This window comes from Thermobia domestica, chromosome 6, assembly GCF_964235325.1.
Source record: "Thermobia domestica chromosome 6, izTheDome1.hap1.1, whole genome shotgun sequence".
Lineage (NCBI taxonomy): Eukaryota > Metazoa > Arthropoda > Insecta > Zygentoma > Lepismatidae > Thermobia > Thermobia domestica.
The window spans coordinates 70,737,943-70,756,326 of NC_137459.1; positions in this window are offsets into that span (position 1 = coordinate 70,737,943).

The following is an 18,384-nucleotide window of genomic DNA, read 5'->3' on the forward strand; positions in this document are numbered from 1 at the left end:
AACAGATGTGTAGTAATACAACAACTTGGTTAAATTGATAATTGGTTCTTTATTCTGTAGTAGATCGTATCACAACTTTACGGGAGAACAGAGAAAGACTTATTAACGCTGTCATATAGTAAGCTTTAGTAACACGATCATATAGACACAAATGGATGTAACTGTGAGTACTACAACTTGGATTTATCGAAAGCCGTTTAGATATTCAGTGGTTTGCAGGGTTGTGTAAAACACAAAAAGATAAGACACAATACAATTCTTCATACCTCAGCTTCCAGTAACTAGATACATACAATTTCTGGATAGACACTGAAACTGCTGTCGGATTTTAATACATGACGTATTGCAGGATAAAAATGCTTTGCATTACTATTTGTTTGTAGACAGCTACTAGCTTAGTGTTCTGAAAGGTTGTGTATAAACTAGGGATAGTCAATTCCGGAATTATTACTTTTCGGACTCCCGAAAGTAAAAGTGGACAAATTCCGGAATTCGGAAAAATCCTGAATTTAAAAATTTCCGATTTCGTTAACATTCCGGAATTCGAAAAAATCCGATTTTTTTCGAAATCCGGAGTTTTTCTCAATTCCGGAATTTTCTAAATTCCGGATTGTTTCCGAGTTCCGAAATTCTTCTGAATTGCAGAGTTTAACTGAATTCCATAATTTTCCGAAATCCGGAAAGTGAAAGTTCCGCTTCCGAAAAATGAATTTATTTTGGTTAATATGAATCGTGGCGGAAATAAGTCTTTGATCAGGCATTGGCGACTGCTTTGAAAGAAATGGGGTGTATGAGAATTCAATCTATCATATTTGTAGTTTTGTGTGGAGAAAAAACAAACTTGTGAACCAGCGGTTTAAGAACAACTCAAGTTATCAATGTAAACTTTTCCGACTTCATAAAAGAAATACGAAAGACATTTTGAATCGAAGAAATATACAAGTTTGCAAACGGACACAAAGAAACCTAACGTAACCAGATTCAAAACTAATCTTTTACCGCGTAGCGATCGCGGTTCAGTGGTCAAGGTGCTTGTGCGAATACATATTGTAATTTTTTTTTACTTTAGGATTTTTGATGGCGATTGATCGGCGATAGCATAAGTTTTATTATATTCAGATATTTGAGTACTCGGAAGTTTCAATACTTAAACTATCAAATCTTCAGGAATAATAATAGTAATAATAATAAACTAATAATAATTATTATTGCCTCGTAGAAGATTAAAAGCTACAAGCTAATTATCGCTCAGGTCATACTATTACAAGCAGAAACTTGACATTTGGAAAGAATATTTCGGTTTGGTTTAATGTTGCTCACGTGAAGAGGAGTTTCTCATCTCGTTTCTAAAACAAATAAAATAACATGAGAATTAACATTTTACATTCGAGAAGGTTCAAGGCTAACTCAAAATTTTCGTCTCTCTTTGGAGATGAGAATCGAGACGAGACGAAAAGTATGGTAAACATTTCCCGTCTTCTCTCAATTCTCGATATAGTGTATGTCCATTCTTTAAGTAACAATTGCTCTGTAGACTGAATCTCATAGGCTATTTCCTTACATTATATTTCATAGCTCATTGAGTTATGCTCGGTGTGGGTATTTTGTAGCAAAGCTTTTATATTTACCTCTGCATATCCTAAAAATTAGTTTATTATATGCCTTACTGTTGCGTGATATTCAGTTATTTTTATAACAGTTATTTTCGTTAAAACATACAGTAGAATACTTTCTACATGAAACTTCATTGGAACGCTCTAGTTTAAAATTTTGGTAGTTGCAGAGGTGTGTCTTGAAGGTACGGAACCCTTTCCCCGAAATCTCTACTTTTAAGTAAGTTTTACCAAATTTCAACGGCAAGGTTAAAACTTTTATTATTATCATTTTTATTATTATTATTATTATTATTATTATTATTATTATTATTATTATTATTATTAATATTATTATTATTATTATTATTATATCAACACCGTGTATAATCTTTAAAAAATATACGGTTTGTATCTGAATAGTAAAAGCTAATTGACTGTCGATCTCGGTCGTCGAGAAGTCTTCAGGAGGGAAAGACATCTTTCACGTTCTTGGTTTGAGTTCCAAAGGGACAAGTATTTGGGCTCGAGCCATATAGGCTTCAGCCAAACATGTTCAAAACAGCTGGGACCGGGTTTACGCTTCTCAACGGCTCGAGCGGCTCGGCTTACAGCTCATTCACTATCGAACCGAACCGATAACTGAGCCGAGCCAACAGCTCACCCAACCGAGCCGATTTGAGCCATCGGCTTAGTTGAGCTGAATCGAAACGTGCCAATGGACTAGTTTCAACTTAGCTGGCTTGAACCGGTTCACATGAGCCGAGTAGGGGACCCATCCCAACCGAGAAAGCTCGAATCATCGGCTCAATTGAGCTGAGTCGATGGCTCGTTCCAACTGAGCCGGCTCGGGTCATCGGCTCATCCCAACCGAGCCGACTCGAGCTGTTCGCTCAGTTGATACGAGCCGAGCCGGTTGATATCACTACCCGAGTTGGTCTTCTGCTTGGGCTCAAGAATTCGACAGTGCAGGTCTCAGCCTTGATTTTAAGAACCACAGTATATACTTCTATTGGTGATTACGACATTTGAGGCTGTCTCGTAATAATAAAAAAATCTTGTATTCTCGTTATCTAGACGAGACGAGATACACTAAAATTTCCCCACGAGATGCTCTAAAATTACGAGACGAGACGCACCGCTGTCGTGAGCAACACTAAAAGCATTCCACATTACTGCTTACATTTCTAATGGCTTTCGCTTTCCAGTCTAATCAGGCCATTATGTCAAAACGAGTTAAAACGAGCTGTTATGAAACTCGACTCAACTCGAAACTCGCCCTCGAAAGCAGCTTGACATTGATCGCTACGCGGTAAACGATTCGTCTTTAGTCTGGTTACGTTAGGTTTCTTTGTGTCCGCTTGCAAACTTGTATGTTATATTTCTTCGATTCAAAATGTCTTTCGTATTTCTTTTATGATGTCGGCAATGTTTACATTAATAACTTAAGTTTTTCTTAAAACATGGTTCACAAGTTTGTTTTTTCTCCACACGAAACTACAAATATGACATTGAATTCTCATACACCCCATTTCTTTCAAAGTAGTAGCCATTACCTGGTCAAAGTCTTATTTCCGCCACGATTCATATTAACCAAAATAAATTCATTTTTTGGAAGCGGAACTTCCACTTTCCGGATTTCGGAAAATTATGGAATTCAGTTAAACTCCCTAATTTAGAAGAACTCCGGAACTCGGAAAGTATCCGGAATTCAGAAAATTCCGGAATTGAGAAAAGCTCTGGATTTCGAAAAAATCGGATTGTTCTGCATTCCGGAATGTTAACGAAATCAGAAATTTCTAAATTCCGAATTTTTCCGAATTCTGGAATTATTCCAAAATCGGAATTTTACGAATTCCGGAATTTGTCCGGTTTTACCTTCGGGAGTCCGAAAAGTAATAATTTCGGAATTGGCTATCTCTAGTTTATACACAACCTTTCAGAACACTAAGCTAGTAGCTGTATACAAACAAACAAGTAATGCAAAGCATTTTGTATCCTGCAATACGTCTTGTATTAAAATCCGACAGCAGTTTCAGTATCTATCCAGAAATTGTATGTATCTAGTTACTGGAAGCTGAGGTATGAAGAATTGTATTCTGTCTTAACTTTTTGTGTCTTATACAACCCTGCAAACCACTGAATACCTAAACGGCTTTCGATAAATCCAAGTTGTAGTAATCACAGTTACATCCATTTGTGTCTATATGATCGTGTTACTAAAGCTTACTATATGACAGCGTTAGTAAGTCTTTCTCTGCTCTCCTGTAAAGTTGTGATACGATCTACTATAGAATAAAGAACCAATTATCAATTTAACCAAGTTGTTGTATTACCACACATCTGCTTCCGCCTGTGTCAACTGTGGTCGATCTCGTTGACGCGACATATTTGTTCTTTTATACCCCTTTCTTCGTTTACTGAACTAAACAGTAACTATTCTGAAATATACTACTGCGCATGCCTCCTAGATAAATATTTCTGATGCCAATAGTTTCCGTTTTGTCCAAGGAAAGTTCTTTTTCTTGTTCCCAGCATGACCCTTTTATTACATTATATGAAGAGCATGTAGGTCTAAATACCTCATGTATTACATAGAATGTAGGTTTAACTCTTCCAGCAAAGAAGAAACATGTGATAATAGTATACAACCCACAGAAGTGATAGCTAGCAATACAGTGGTCGTAATCCCTAACGACACAGAGAGTGAGCGGTGCCCTCCCCGCTGGTCTAGTGGCTAGCCCGTGCGCCTTTGGTGTATGGTGTCCTGGGTTCGATTACCGGCGGGAGAGCATCTATGATTTTTAACTGTCCTCGATGTTTCTGCGTTCGTGTCCCTGTTGTTATAAGTTATTAGAAAAAGCAAGTTAAACGAGTGAAGCAAGTAAAATTAGCAATAAGTAAATTATTAAAACACGTTCGGTGAGTTAATTAAAAATAATAGTGGACAATGAACCGGCTGTTCGCGCCGTCCATGCGAGTTCGAATCTATCTCGGCTTGATTTCTTATCCATTTGAGAAAAAGTATGCACTCATAGTACTCAGAAAAATAAGCGATTTCAATGCAAAATGAACGAAGAGTCATTGTCATGGGTAGTCATGGAACCACGGCGGAGCCCTCTTTAGGCAAAATGTCGATAACTTATATCGAGAGAACAAGAGGTGTTAGTGAGATGGGACTAACGTTGGACACCGTGGACCCATAAAGCGGATCGAAAAAATTAGGGGGGCGGGCGCCAGCCAGTCTTACTTATTTCCACATAATAATATAAAATTATATTGTCGAAATACACACACGAGTTAACTTGTAATATTTATTATTATTATTATTATTATTATTATTATTATTATTATTATTATTATTATTATTATTATTATTATTATTATTATTATTATTATTATTATTGTTTTACTTACCACTAATGTTGCCTACCTTTATTTGCAATGCAATGTGTTACTAAAAAGCAAATCAAATAACAATCCTCACCATTCACGCTCCCGAACTCGAAACATGCTTTACAGTTCTCTGTGTTAGAGGAAATCACATTTATTATATTATTCTTTCAAATAACACGTTTCACAAGTTACTTCTTTTTCAATGTGTAATTTCATATCATCACTAACAATCATCTTCTTCCGATACGAAAGTAACCCCCTCCTGCAAAAAAAAAAAAAAAAAAAAAAAAAGAAAGAAAAGCTTGACCGTAGCGAAAGGGCGTGAACCTTCTTTAAGCGATTAATCGGGTCCAATATTTCAATAAGTCTCTGCACACAACTGTTTCAGTAAAAGAGGAAAATTTATTCAAACTTTCTGAATACCTATTTATGGGCGAAATTTGGTTCCCTTGGAAGTTTTTAAGAGTTTGAAGGGCTGCCATTTTGAACATTTTCATCTGATTATTCTGGTCAACGACCTCAAGATATTTCAACTATTAATGTTTGTGCCAAGTTTCGTCTCAATCCGCTGAAAATTAGGGTGGTTATTTCATTCGCAAAAAGCGTTATATATACACAGATAGATAGAATAATAGACGCACAGAGGGAGAGAGAAAAAGTGTTTTTCTCCCTTCTCACACCTGTGGTGCGTCAGAGCTAAACCGAGCCCCTTTTCAAAACGTATTGACCAGCCTCACGTAAACACAAATCTCTTACTTGCTAACGTAGAAACGTGGTCGGGAGGTGTAATGCATGTAGAAATTGTATTTTTAATAACCACGAGTATGGATTCGAACACTCCAATTCCATCTTTTTCTTTTTACTTTTTGCAGCTACACGGAACGTTCAATTTTTATTCTTTAGTAATTGCAATTGGCGTTTACATTCAAAATATGAGGAATTTTAGTGGCATTTATTCGGATATTCTTCTCTTTTGAAATGAAGAAAAGAATAAAAGCAATACGCAAAGACAAAAAGTATTATCAGTACTAAACATTACCAATAATAATTGCTACGAAAAACTAAATACGACCTCTTTTACCATCCCTCATGAGCTGTATGTATTATTAACAATTTTTTTTAAAAAGTCCCTGACGGGGATTCGAACTGACGTCCTTCGTACTTGTAAGCCAGCACTTTAACCACTACACCAGGATCATGGCATGGTGAACGTTTAGTTGTCGGCGTATTTGTTGTATTTGTGTTTTATGTTCCCACTTCGACAATCTTTACACTTTTTTCTAAGTTTAACAGCTGTTTCTGGCTTTCTCTTTCGGTGTCTTCCTTTATTTACATTATGCACTATTCGTATTCACAGCTTGTGTCCCTCTGCAATGTGTTATTCAGATTAATCTTTTCTCTTTGCCCCTCAGTAAACATTTGATTGATTTAATTCTCATACTTTCCACGGATGGAGCGCAGGAATGCCAGACTCGAAAAATAGGTGTACATTTACTTTCCTGACAAATAATACATGCTAATGTGCGATTCGAACCACATAAGATTTCGTCTGGAATCGAATATGAGTCTCCAACAGGGAGGACGTTAGCTGTCCTCAGATCAAAGGGAACTTGGAGGCGTTTGCGCTTCCCTAATAACAAGCATGTCTAACAATTGTGTTGTATACATTTCTGGATTACTTGTAAATGGTGTTTTATTAAAACTGATTGTATTGACTCATAGTTCTCATTAGTAAGATTATCTTTTGATACAACATTGTTCATTTCGTTTCGTATAAAAAATCACAAAATATTACTTTTTCTTAACATAGAATTCTTCATGAGGAATCTAATTATCTCTCTCTGACAAATTTATTCATTTGGTGTCGAAGTGGTTAATGTGCTGTCAAATGTGTTCGTAGTCTCGATCTACTTTCTGGTTGCTCTGCATAAAAATCGTGAGGATTGATTCGGGCCTCACTATCAATAGAAATTTCATTCCGTATAATATCATTTCTAAAATCAGCTATTTCTTAAATAATCAATCAATCAATCAACTCAAAATTAAGTATTTAAGATACTCTCTGATTGTCTTAGGCACTACTGTTGCGATTTTTAATCATATATTGAGGTTAGAAATGTGGTAAATGTATTCTGAAATAACAATGCATTCTGAAATAATGCAGAACGATTCTACGCTATTGAGTTTAGGTTTCTGATCTCCTTGCTGTAGTTCTTGTAGTTATATTGAAGTATGTAGTGGCGGAGCTGATGGATTATATCGACAACTAGGATTTTGTCTAGGTACTGCTAAATTGACATTAATTTTATCTTGTGATGATTCAAGAGACTGAAGAAGCACGTTAATGTATATACAAGTACAGAGCGACAATCGAGATCCCGAATTGAGGTTTTGCAATGGGGAACGAAAACTGCGCCGGAAGCAAATATGTTTATGAGCTCATTCCTGGCTAAGTGGTTAGTATGCGCGCCTTTGACGTGGGAGACACGGATTCAATTCAGGGCGTGAGCCCATGTGGTTTAGATTCCACGTTAATCAGTAGGTCCTGTCTCATATAGCCTCGCTGCTGAAAGGGACGTTAAACACAAATTCAACTCAAAGAATATGTCTATCAAGTGGCTAGTGTAAATGTCAGTATTCGAGCAGTGTCAGAGCTACACGTTGTGCACTGTTATTATTATTATTATTATTATTATTATTATTATTATTATTATTATTATTATTATTATTATTATTATTAAATAGAATGTTGCAATTAAGCTTTGCTTTCTTAAGTTCGGAAAGTCAACTAGGAAAACTTATAAGTAGTTATATAATGCTGATATGAAGCATTGTGTAGCATTTGTTTCGCAATGTTTTCGTAAGGGCAGTGATTTTTTTAAGGACGCTGGTAAGACAGAAAACCGAGAGAACATTGGTGCACATGTAGAAGCCACAAGTTTTGTTTGTCACTAATTTTGGGTTCCAACGGTCTCATTCTTCTCTCATTAAATTAACAGTTGAACACTTCTGCTGAGCAAATGTATGGTTTTTATGGAGAGGTGTAGGTAGAATAATACTGCAAGAGTACTGTAAATATGTCAAGACACACGGATAAAAAAGTTATAAAATAGTGAAGACACACGATTATTCCTGACCATTCCCATTAAAATTGACAATATCGCATATTACCATAAGCTGTTGGTTGTTTCATAGTTAACAGATCTAAAACTGTAAAACAGATAAATTGGTTCTATTTCACAAAATGTATTATAATATCCCTGAGAAACAGAAATTTAAAGAGTGATGCAAGATTATGACGTTCAGTAGTATATTAGTCTGTTTGTGTGTTGTTGCTAAGTGTTAATGGAAGTAAAATGATAGCGTCCTAACTTTTTGAAATCCCTTCGTTTTCAATTTTAAAGTTACAGCTTTTTTTCGTTTTATTAGTATATTCTATCTTGTTTTGCAATATTATTGACATTTAGAACTTCATTTTCGATGTTATAACAAAAATATTCAGTGCTTCGCGTACGCATGTAATATTGTCATCCCGCTGACCTTGTAGCTAGCGTGTGGCTCTTTGGTTGCATTGTCTCATGGAAACAGTATTAAAATCTGAACTAAAATAATGGTACGGATTCCACATTAATCTATGTGTCTCCTTCATATACAGCCTCAGTGCTGAAAAGGAGCACTAACATTCATCTAACAAACATATATAACGATTCTTTAGTCTCGCCATTCCATTTCAAAATGAAATGAAATATTCCAGTTTAACGTCCCACCATTATGCCCTTTAGATTAAGGGTGACGATAATTAAGGCAAGTGAATGACCATGAAAGAATTAGTGGAATAAGAATGTGGGACGAAATGGAAGTACTCCGAGAAAACCCATGGAAACGTTCTTGTCCGCCCCAAACTAATTTGGCCAGGGACTGAACCAAAGCGCTATTCCATTTGAAACGAAATTAAATTTTTAGCTTTACGTCCCATGATAATACCCTATAGGTTAAAAGAGACGAATAATTAATGAGAGTGAATGATTATGAAATAATTGGTGGAATGAACATGTGGAAGGATATTGGAGGACCCAAGAAAGCCAACGGCAGTAATCCATGTGTTTCATCAGATACAAAGTTAACTAGTGTTAAAGCAGTTGCTCTATTGGCATTGCTCACATTTGCTCACTGAACTCGCATTGTACACATTTTCCACACAATATTCTTGTTCGTTTGTTAGTGTCTTCTTTTGTTAAAGTTACCCATTTTGCAAATGTCCAGTTGGTTTGGGTGCTCACTTGTATGTATCCAGTCAAGGACGAGATATTTCATTCTGGTTCCTATGGAAATGTAGCTTTATCGCCGACGCAACTTTTGTAAGCATATCAGGAAAATAGCTTCGATACTAAAGCAAATATGAGTGCATACTCGGTTTTCCTATGGCCCAGCTCGCATACACCTCTTGTAGGTTTCACAAACAGGTGTGTGTGTGTGTGTGTGTGTGCATTGTGACGTGGAACAGATTAAAAAAAAGCAATTGACAATGCCTTAAGAGCATTGCCAGAACGAACTTAAAAAGAATGCAGAGATCGAGCGGGAAGGATAAGTGTAATAGTTCCTACATATACAATTAAATCTTCTTGTCCGCATCTTCTGTTTCTGTTTCTCGCAAAAATTCCCAAATTATCATTTTTCTATGACTTACAGTTCCCGAGATATGGTTCCTTAAATCTCCCGAAATTCGAACTTTTTTGGTCAATATCTGGGGAACGATGACCACCGGTTACTATTTGGAGCCAAAATGTTCACCTTCCTCTTAGGTATTGATGAACACCAATATGATCTCTCTGACTTACGTTTCCCGAGATATGGCTTCCTAAATCTCCCGAAATAGAAACTATTTTTGGCCAATAGCATGGGAATGGTAGGTCATAGAGAGATGATATTGATGTTAATCAATACCTAAGAGGGTGTTAAATATTTTGGTACCGATATTAATTGGTGGCTACTGGCCAAACCAATGTCCAGTTGGACAGTGGCCACTGGTTACTATTTAGTACCAAAATATTTACCATCCTCTTGGGTACTGATCAACACTAATATAATTTCTCTATAACTTATGTTTCGCGAGATATGGCTCCATAAATATTTGGAAATCGGCCATTTTCGGCCAAAATCACGAGAACGGTGAGTCATAGAGAATTGATATTGCTGTTAACCAATACCTAACATGAAGGTACACATTTTGGTACCGATATTAATTGGTCGCCACTGGTCAAACCAATGGCCAATTGGGCAGTGGCCACCAGTTACTATTTGATACCAAAATATTTACCATCCTCTTAGGTATTATTCAACACCAATATGATTTCTGTGTGATGAAAATCGGCCACTTTTTGGACATCATCTCGGGAACTTTAAGAGTGACGCCAAAAATTTGATCACTTTCTCAGATAGTTTTTGATGCTGCATCGAATGCAGGATTCGAAATTAAAAAAAAAATCGCAAATCGAAAAAAAATCGCAATGTAAGTTCTTATTAAAAACATTATATTCATAAATACTTGTAGATGGAAATGATTGTCGAACAATAAAATATAAGGTGCTTTTGTATTTTTTTTTATTAAACAGGAACAATCTAATGAATGCATTGTTTAAAATGTTACGAAATGATATGGTAACTTAAAATTGATTCAATTTCGTTATCAAAATATCTTTTTTGAAAGTAAAGCATGTTGTGTGTGGTTGTATAGCTCCTTAAAATAGCACTGCTGTTACATGAAAGCTAAAAGTGGTACAAGTAATTTAGTAGAATTAATAATAGAGAAATTAAATGATTTTTGAATGTCATCTACCTGAATATTATCGTAAGTACTTAAAAGTGTATCTTTATACCTCAACTAGGGCTGTTACGATAATCGAGTAATCGATAACAATTCAATAAAATTTCAAAACCGTTTCGTCGATAAATCATTTTAATTTTATCGAATTATCGAACTTTCAAGATTCTAGAAATGTTCGGGACACTCGAAGTGTTCGAGACACGTGAACTGTCCGAGGCACTCGAAGTGTTCGGGACATTCGAAATGTTAGAACCATTCGACGAGTGTGAGACACTCGAATTGTTCCTGAGTCTCTCATTGCTTGAAAGCAGCAAATAATGAAATATCCCAATTTATCGAGTTGTTTGAAATTTTGAAAATTTCGGGATTATTGTATTATTTGGAAGAAACAATGCAATCAAGGTTATTGTAGCTGTATATAATATGTGCTACACATATGCAGGGTGTATATTTTAAAAAATTACTGCCCTTGAAATGAAGTAAAAGAAAAGTTTCTTTCCTCAGGTCTTTAAGACCGATATTTATTTATAACGCTTAAGTAGTTTATTAGGAATGGGAGAGACAGAGAGAGAGGCAGAGGGAGAGAGAGAGAGAGAGAGAGAGAGAGAGAGAGAGAGCGAACATGCATCACCCAAACAGGATTGAAACCCAAGACACTATTGGTCTACAAATTGTCATTTTAACGATTCCGCCAACAATAGGGAAGACAGAAAACGCAGAATTTTGCATCTCTTTCGAAGGTTTAAAATTAAAGTTGTGGATGGAGACAGCTTCTGATATAGATAAGGCTGAAGAAAGTTCGGCAATTTATTATCCGGCACTCGAAACCTTCGAATACTTGAGATTGTCGAAATTTCGTGTAATATTTAAACTTTGAGTATCATTGAAAGAAATCTTAAGAATTTTGGATGCGAAGCGCCCTATTATAGATCATGCTGTCTGTCTGTTCGTATGTGACGTTTTTTGCTTCTTCCAAGGTCCCCCAAGTTGTGGCTATATCTGTTTTCAACAACTATTTTATCACTCGTCATATGAACGGCTCTGGGAAATGTAATGGTATGTTACATTTTATAACTTTCGAGTAAACTGGAAAAATTATTCAACATTTCCATGAATTACCATGCAACTACACATGCCAAAACAAGCTTACTCTGCTATCTGCAGGTACATTCTTGAAATTAAATTACCTACATACTGTTCTATGTTTCAATCATAGCTCTTTCCGCCTAATAACTCAATTTAATCGGAAGAGGCACTTAGCATTATGCTCACCCGAGCCACTCGTTATATTCTTATATCGTTTTCCTAAAAAAAAAAAAAAAAAAAAAAGCGTTCTCGTGTTGATAAATACAATATACTCCTTTATAAATAAGATCATTCACTATCAAAAGATAGTTTTAAAAAAGAATAAAAGGAAATGAATCTTTTCTGAAAGAATTTCAACGCGACTGTGTAATTTTTCTTTTTTAGCTGTGTTTAGAGATCTTGAATTTCATTTTGTTAATCAGTAACAATTACTTTCGTTGTAAAATTAAGAAAATTTTCTCAGTAAATTATTGTATAAGTATTTCGGAAAATTTCCAACGATCATTATTTATCTAATCAAGGAATTAGAAAACAATTATTTCAGTTTTTATTATTGAACCTTGTAGACACTTAAAAAGTCGCATATTTTATATTATATTTATTTCTTCTAGAATCTAATATTGCTTAACATACCAAAATGGCGCGAGAATTAATGTTAGTCATCTTTCGTTCGTTCGTAATGCTTGTTGTTGGGTTTAAGTCAGCGGTTTAGCTTTCAGGAAACACGTGATTGTGAAGCGCAGGTATACAACACATTTAGCAGGGATGTAATGATAGCACAAGAACTACTTTCGTATGCAAATGAAAAGAGGTAGTGAAAAGTCTGTTGATCTGTTTCCAAGAGAAATGATGCGATGCAGAAAATAGAGCGAACTGCTTCTGATTGGTCTAAAATTTCCCTCTCATTTTTATTTAGTTGCTGATTGGAGGAAAGAAGTCATATGACTATACAAGTGATGAGACTAAGGCAATATAAAACCTTGGTAGCTGAGGCGATAGCGCGCAGTTCTTTCGTTACTAGTGAACGTGGCATTTGATACGGAATTTTTCGTTTTTTTTTTTTTTTTTTTTTTTGACTGCGATGGAGTGGCGGCTTGGATTGCCGTTAACGAAGTACGAATCGTATGGGTTGGAATATGCCATCAACAGATGGAATATGGCAATCTGTTGAAGCCTGGAATTCGAGTTTTTTAAGTATTTCATACTTAATTCTCTCACATCACAAATTTGTAGCACACGTTAATACAGTTTGTGTCGTTGGTGTTTCAAGTAGCGAAGCACGAACCGTAAGTACATGATTTTCATTAATCCTTCAATGTAAAATATGTCTTTAAAGAACTATTCATAATTATTAATATGATTCTGTTACTGTGAAAGGAAAAATCCAACTCGAAATATAAAGAAAAGTGCCGTTGCCGGCAACAGTCGTTTTGATTCTGGTTTTTCCTTTGTTTCCTTTTTTCTCTTTTCTAGTCATGTAAAAATTGTGTTTTTCTCCTTTCCTTGTGATAATGCAAAGGAAAATGTTTGATTGTAAAGTATGATTTCATTTAGTCCAAAAAGAGCATATTAGCCTTGCAGTTAATCTTTCATTACGCGAAGACATTAGATGACAAACAATTTAGTGTTGATAGGTTATGCAAAGTTGTCGGTGGGTTAGTATGGAGCGAAACATTAATAAATAAAATTGATTTTCTTTAACCTTTATCTCTGGGTTCCTCACCAGCTGTCGCGAACATGAGATGCACTGAGTATTATTCGAAATTAGATTTCTGAGCTTTCGTCATCTATGACTATGTTAGCCCGTCACACATGTGAGGGATGACGTCCCTTGGTGATCACACTGCCCAGGGAATTGAAGGGAAAGAAAGTAATGAAGAAGGAAGGAAGCGGTCTGGGACTATTATGTTAGGTACCATCTCGGCATTTGCCTGGTGTGAATGAGGAAAATACAGAAGAAACCTAAATCAGGATGGCTGGTGTCAAAAAGCTGTTATTCCTTTTCGACCAAGTGTCCCCACCTAATGGGTATTATGAAGTGATTAAGTGTAGGGAGCATTTCATGGAATTAATGTATTTTTACATTACTCAATAGAGATGCAAGATTAAAGAAGTATATATCGTTTATATTTAAAAAAAAAAAATATTTGTTTAGACGTTCATATCATTTCTGTTCATATCTATGTAGTGTCCTGGACCTTTTTAAAAATACATTTTTGTGTTTTCTTACCAAGTTAGTAAGTTTTAAGATTTTACTTTAATTTTCGATTATGGTGGACATGATATGTCTATTCAGTGTAAGTTTGGCGGATAGTTTATGTAAGGTTTTGCACCCTATCGAAGACTAATATTTTGAGAATCGCATGTTTATAAATTAATAATTAGCACTCTCTCTGTTAGTGTGAGGGACCAGGTTGAATTGTCGGTGAACGCTCGTATCGTTAAACGTTATACGTTCATGCCACAGTCTTGTAAATACTGTTGTAAGATTTCATGGGTGGAAAATCAAATCGTAATTTCAATTATTACAATCATTTTTTTAAAGCTTGATCCCTTTCAAAAATACTCATTTATGGGAAGTGCTATTAAAATATGCAATTATTTTCATTTTCCACACAAGTAGGTCATTCGCTATACTAGTCTCGAGAAATCTTAGTGTGTTTGTTTATGAAAGTTTAACGCCCTGTTTCATCACCGAGACTGATTGATTTGATTGGATTTAGGTTTATCGTCCATTTAAGCAGGAGTCTATATGATAAGTGGACCTACAGTTTAGGATGCGATCTGAACTGAATGAGCTCGCGCAGGGAATGGAACTCGGGTATCCCACGCAAAATTCGCGTACGCTCCAATAAATGGCGAATAACTGAATTATTTGCCAGGTTACCTTTGATAGTGATATCATGTTTAATTTCTTGTTTGTGAAAACTTTTTACTGGCATTAATAATGTAACCGTCCAGTTATAAACTTTTTATTTGTGTTGTAGTTTGGTTTCAAATTTCATTCTTTAAGTTGAACAAAACAAGGAAAAGATCCCTTTACATAAATTTAGATCACACATCTATAATAAAATGCTAAGAATTATTATGCAATTTGCTGCGAATTCGTTTTATGTGCTGGAGACAGTTTGACTTACATAATGAACTTCCTCAGTATGTAAATCTTGCGTTGACAGGTTTCTTCGTCTGAACTAAAATCCGATTTGTACATAAACCCGATTTTCTGGGTCATGGCGTGGTTCTACATCACTTTGGGTAATAATTTCAGAAAAAAAGTTGTAGATGTAGTATTTAATTTCACGATATTTCTGGGATAGGGGTGTGTGACCCAACATTCATATATCGCTGATAGTCTCGATGCAACTGGGATATTGGAAGCACATTTTGTTTTCAGACTCCAAACACATAGTCTTCATCAGATAAAGTTTGGAAGGGTTACTATTTTGTCAATCCCAACCAAAATTAACTACTTGTGCTGAAAGTCGACCTCGAGTAACAGTCGTGGGACGATATCTTCAATAAGAATCTCAGGTATGTGCTTAAGAACTCTGTCAACTGCCAAGAATGTCTCTACACACAAACCGATTCACAAACACAACATAACTAATCTGAAATATTAAAATCAATCACACATTTGCGGCTTATATTTTTTATTCACGACTACAACTTCCTAGTTTAATTAATATGTATATCTCTTCCATCAAGAATATAGGAAGGAGTTGGTTATGTTTCAGACATAAAACCTCTCGCAATGTACCCCAATTAGGATAAAACGTAAGTGTAACCACAATAATATACTAGTTGGACAAAACTATGTGGGTGATAAAATTTTTTTTGAGGGTATAGAGATGCTCAGCATAAAATATTCACTTGCTAGACGTAATTGTATTTCAAACTTATTTTAACGTTTTGTTTTTCATTGGTTAGTTGATTTGAAATTTAACGTCCTATTTCATCATCGAGATATGAGAAGTAGACAACAGAACATCACATGAAATTTTTGCCGAGAATCCAACCCATGTCTTCCACAAAAAGATTGCAACGTTTACCATTAATTGGATCAAAGTGGAATATAAATTTGATTTAAAAATCACATGACTATTACTTTAGTCTGGTTTTTATTACATATTGATTACATATTAAGCTATTCTGTTAATTTGGTTGTTATTTTTGTTTATTATTAACAATATTATTTTACTTTTTGTGATCTCGGTTTACCAGCTCAAATTTTATTCCTGGGAAATGCACATGAGAATATTAAATTTAGACTATAATTTCCCACCGTTTTGAAATGTTTTGAAATGGCATTTTTCGTCGTACGTCCCACGTTTATGAGCTGAAACCTAAAGGAATACAATGAAATGAAATCTTAGTTTAACGCCGCACGATTATTATGCCCTTTAGGTTAATGAGACGATGATTAAAGCAAATGAATGATGATGGAAGAATTGGCGGAATAAGAAAGTGGAAAGAAACGGGAGCACCCAGAGAAAACCCACGGACACAATGTTGAGCACCACAAACTTATTTGGCCGGAAATCGAACCAGGAACCCTACATACCAGAGATAAGCGATCTACCACTGAGCCACTGTGTACCCCTGTAAAATAAACTAACCGGATTAGTGCCCCGCGTAGCGTAGTCGCTAACGCTCTCGTCTTTGGTGCGAGCGGTCGCAGTTTCGATTCCCGGCGGGGACGCTCGGCCGGACAGGTATAACAGGATTTTAAGGTCAGCCATCCTGAATGAGGATTTTCCTCGGTTTTCTTCATTCACAGCAGATAAATGCCGGGGAGTGCTGGTATCTAATATAATGGTCCCAGGCCCCTTCCTTCCTTCCCCATTCGTTTCTTCCTCCTTATTCTCCGGGGAGTGTGATCCCCGATGGACGTCATTCCTCGTATGTGTGACTGTCTAACATGGTCATAGAAGCTTCTCCTCCCACTGCTACTGCAAGGAGCTGAGTGATTAATGATAGTAAATGACTGAGGAATAATTCATAAAATGTAATTGATGAAGGGAGCGGGAGAACCCGAGAGCAATTGCTGACTCTATGTTGTCCACCACAAACTCAGATTGCCTGGCATTGAACCAGGGATGTCGAGGTCAGAAACTTCTGAGCTCTGCTCTTGAGTGTCGTTGTCCCTTTTAATAATTTTATTTCCTTGTTTAGAGACTAGTATTACAGCTGCTTTTCAATTTAGTCATACGTTCGATTGCGATATTTATCGTTTTTTTCTAAAAAAAAACTACCATTATTCCTTAAAAAATATCGCTCACGCCAGTGGATGAAATGAAATTAAATCTTTAACGTCCCACGGTTATGCCGGTTAGGCTAAAGGAGACGGTGATAATGAGAGATGAGTGAAATTAAGAAAGTGGGAGGAAACGGGAGAACCCCGAGAAAACCCACGAGCACGATGTTTGTCCACCACAATGTCCACAATGCGCGAGCTGGGATCGAATCAGGGACCCCAAGCACCGGAGGTGAACGCTCTACCACTGAGCCATTGTGCCCCTCTACGCCAGTGGATCTTACAAGGAAAAGGCAGACTATGGTAAGTGAACTTCGGGGCTATTTTTGCGAGGAGGTAGTGTACATTTAAAGAGTTAATATTACAAACTGCGAGAGCGTAATGGGCAAAAATAAGGAAGAAAAACCGTCTTCAAATTTTTTCTACTCGCGGCATATACTTTTCGACGCGCTTGTTTATAAAGTAGTGACGTGGCAGAATGAGTAAAGTGTATAACTCATATGTAAAGTTTCCCGGGTTCGATTCCCGTTCGAGTCAATCTTTGTTTTGTTTTTTGCTTCAACTAATAAAGTAACCATTTGTAACTATAAATAAAATATTAATTCACCATATGTTGATAATGAATTAAACAATAGAAATTTTAAAAACACTTGTAAAATCTTTCAATGTTCCATGTTAACTAGCAAGAAAATTTAATCTATTCCGTAAATATATTGATATCACGAGTTATATTATGGTTATGGCAGTCAACGGCGCCGATTTCTCTGTAAATGTTGGGGGCCCATTCATAAAAAATAATACAACAATACATGTAACAATAAAATACATATCCATAAAATACATGGGGCCCACCTGAGCTTGGGGGGACGGGCCCCCCATGATCGGCGCCTTTGACGACAGTCGTTGTGTAATAAATGTTCTTCACGCTTCGTGTCTACATCTGTTGACAGTGTGCGATTTACAAAGGAGTTGAGGGGAGATATCCCGTTTGCTAATACTGGATGTTTCTATAACCAAAGCAGATTTCCCCCTCATTCCCCTTGTAATTCTCACACTGTCAACAGATGTAGACACGAAGCTTAAAGAACATTTTTTACACAACGACTGCAGTAACAATAATATTTACGGAAGAGATTAGATTTTGTTCCTATTTAATATGGAACATCAAAAGAATTTACAAGTGATTGAAAATTTCTGTTGTTTTATTCATTATAAACATATGGTTAATTAAT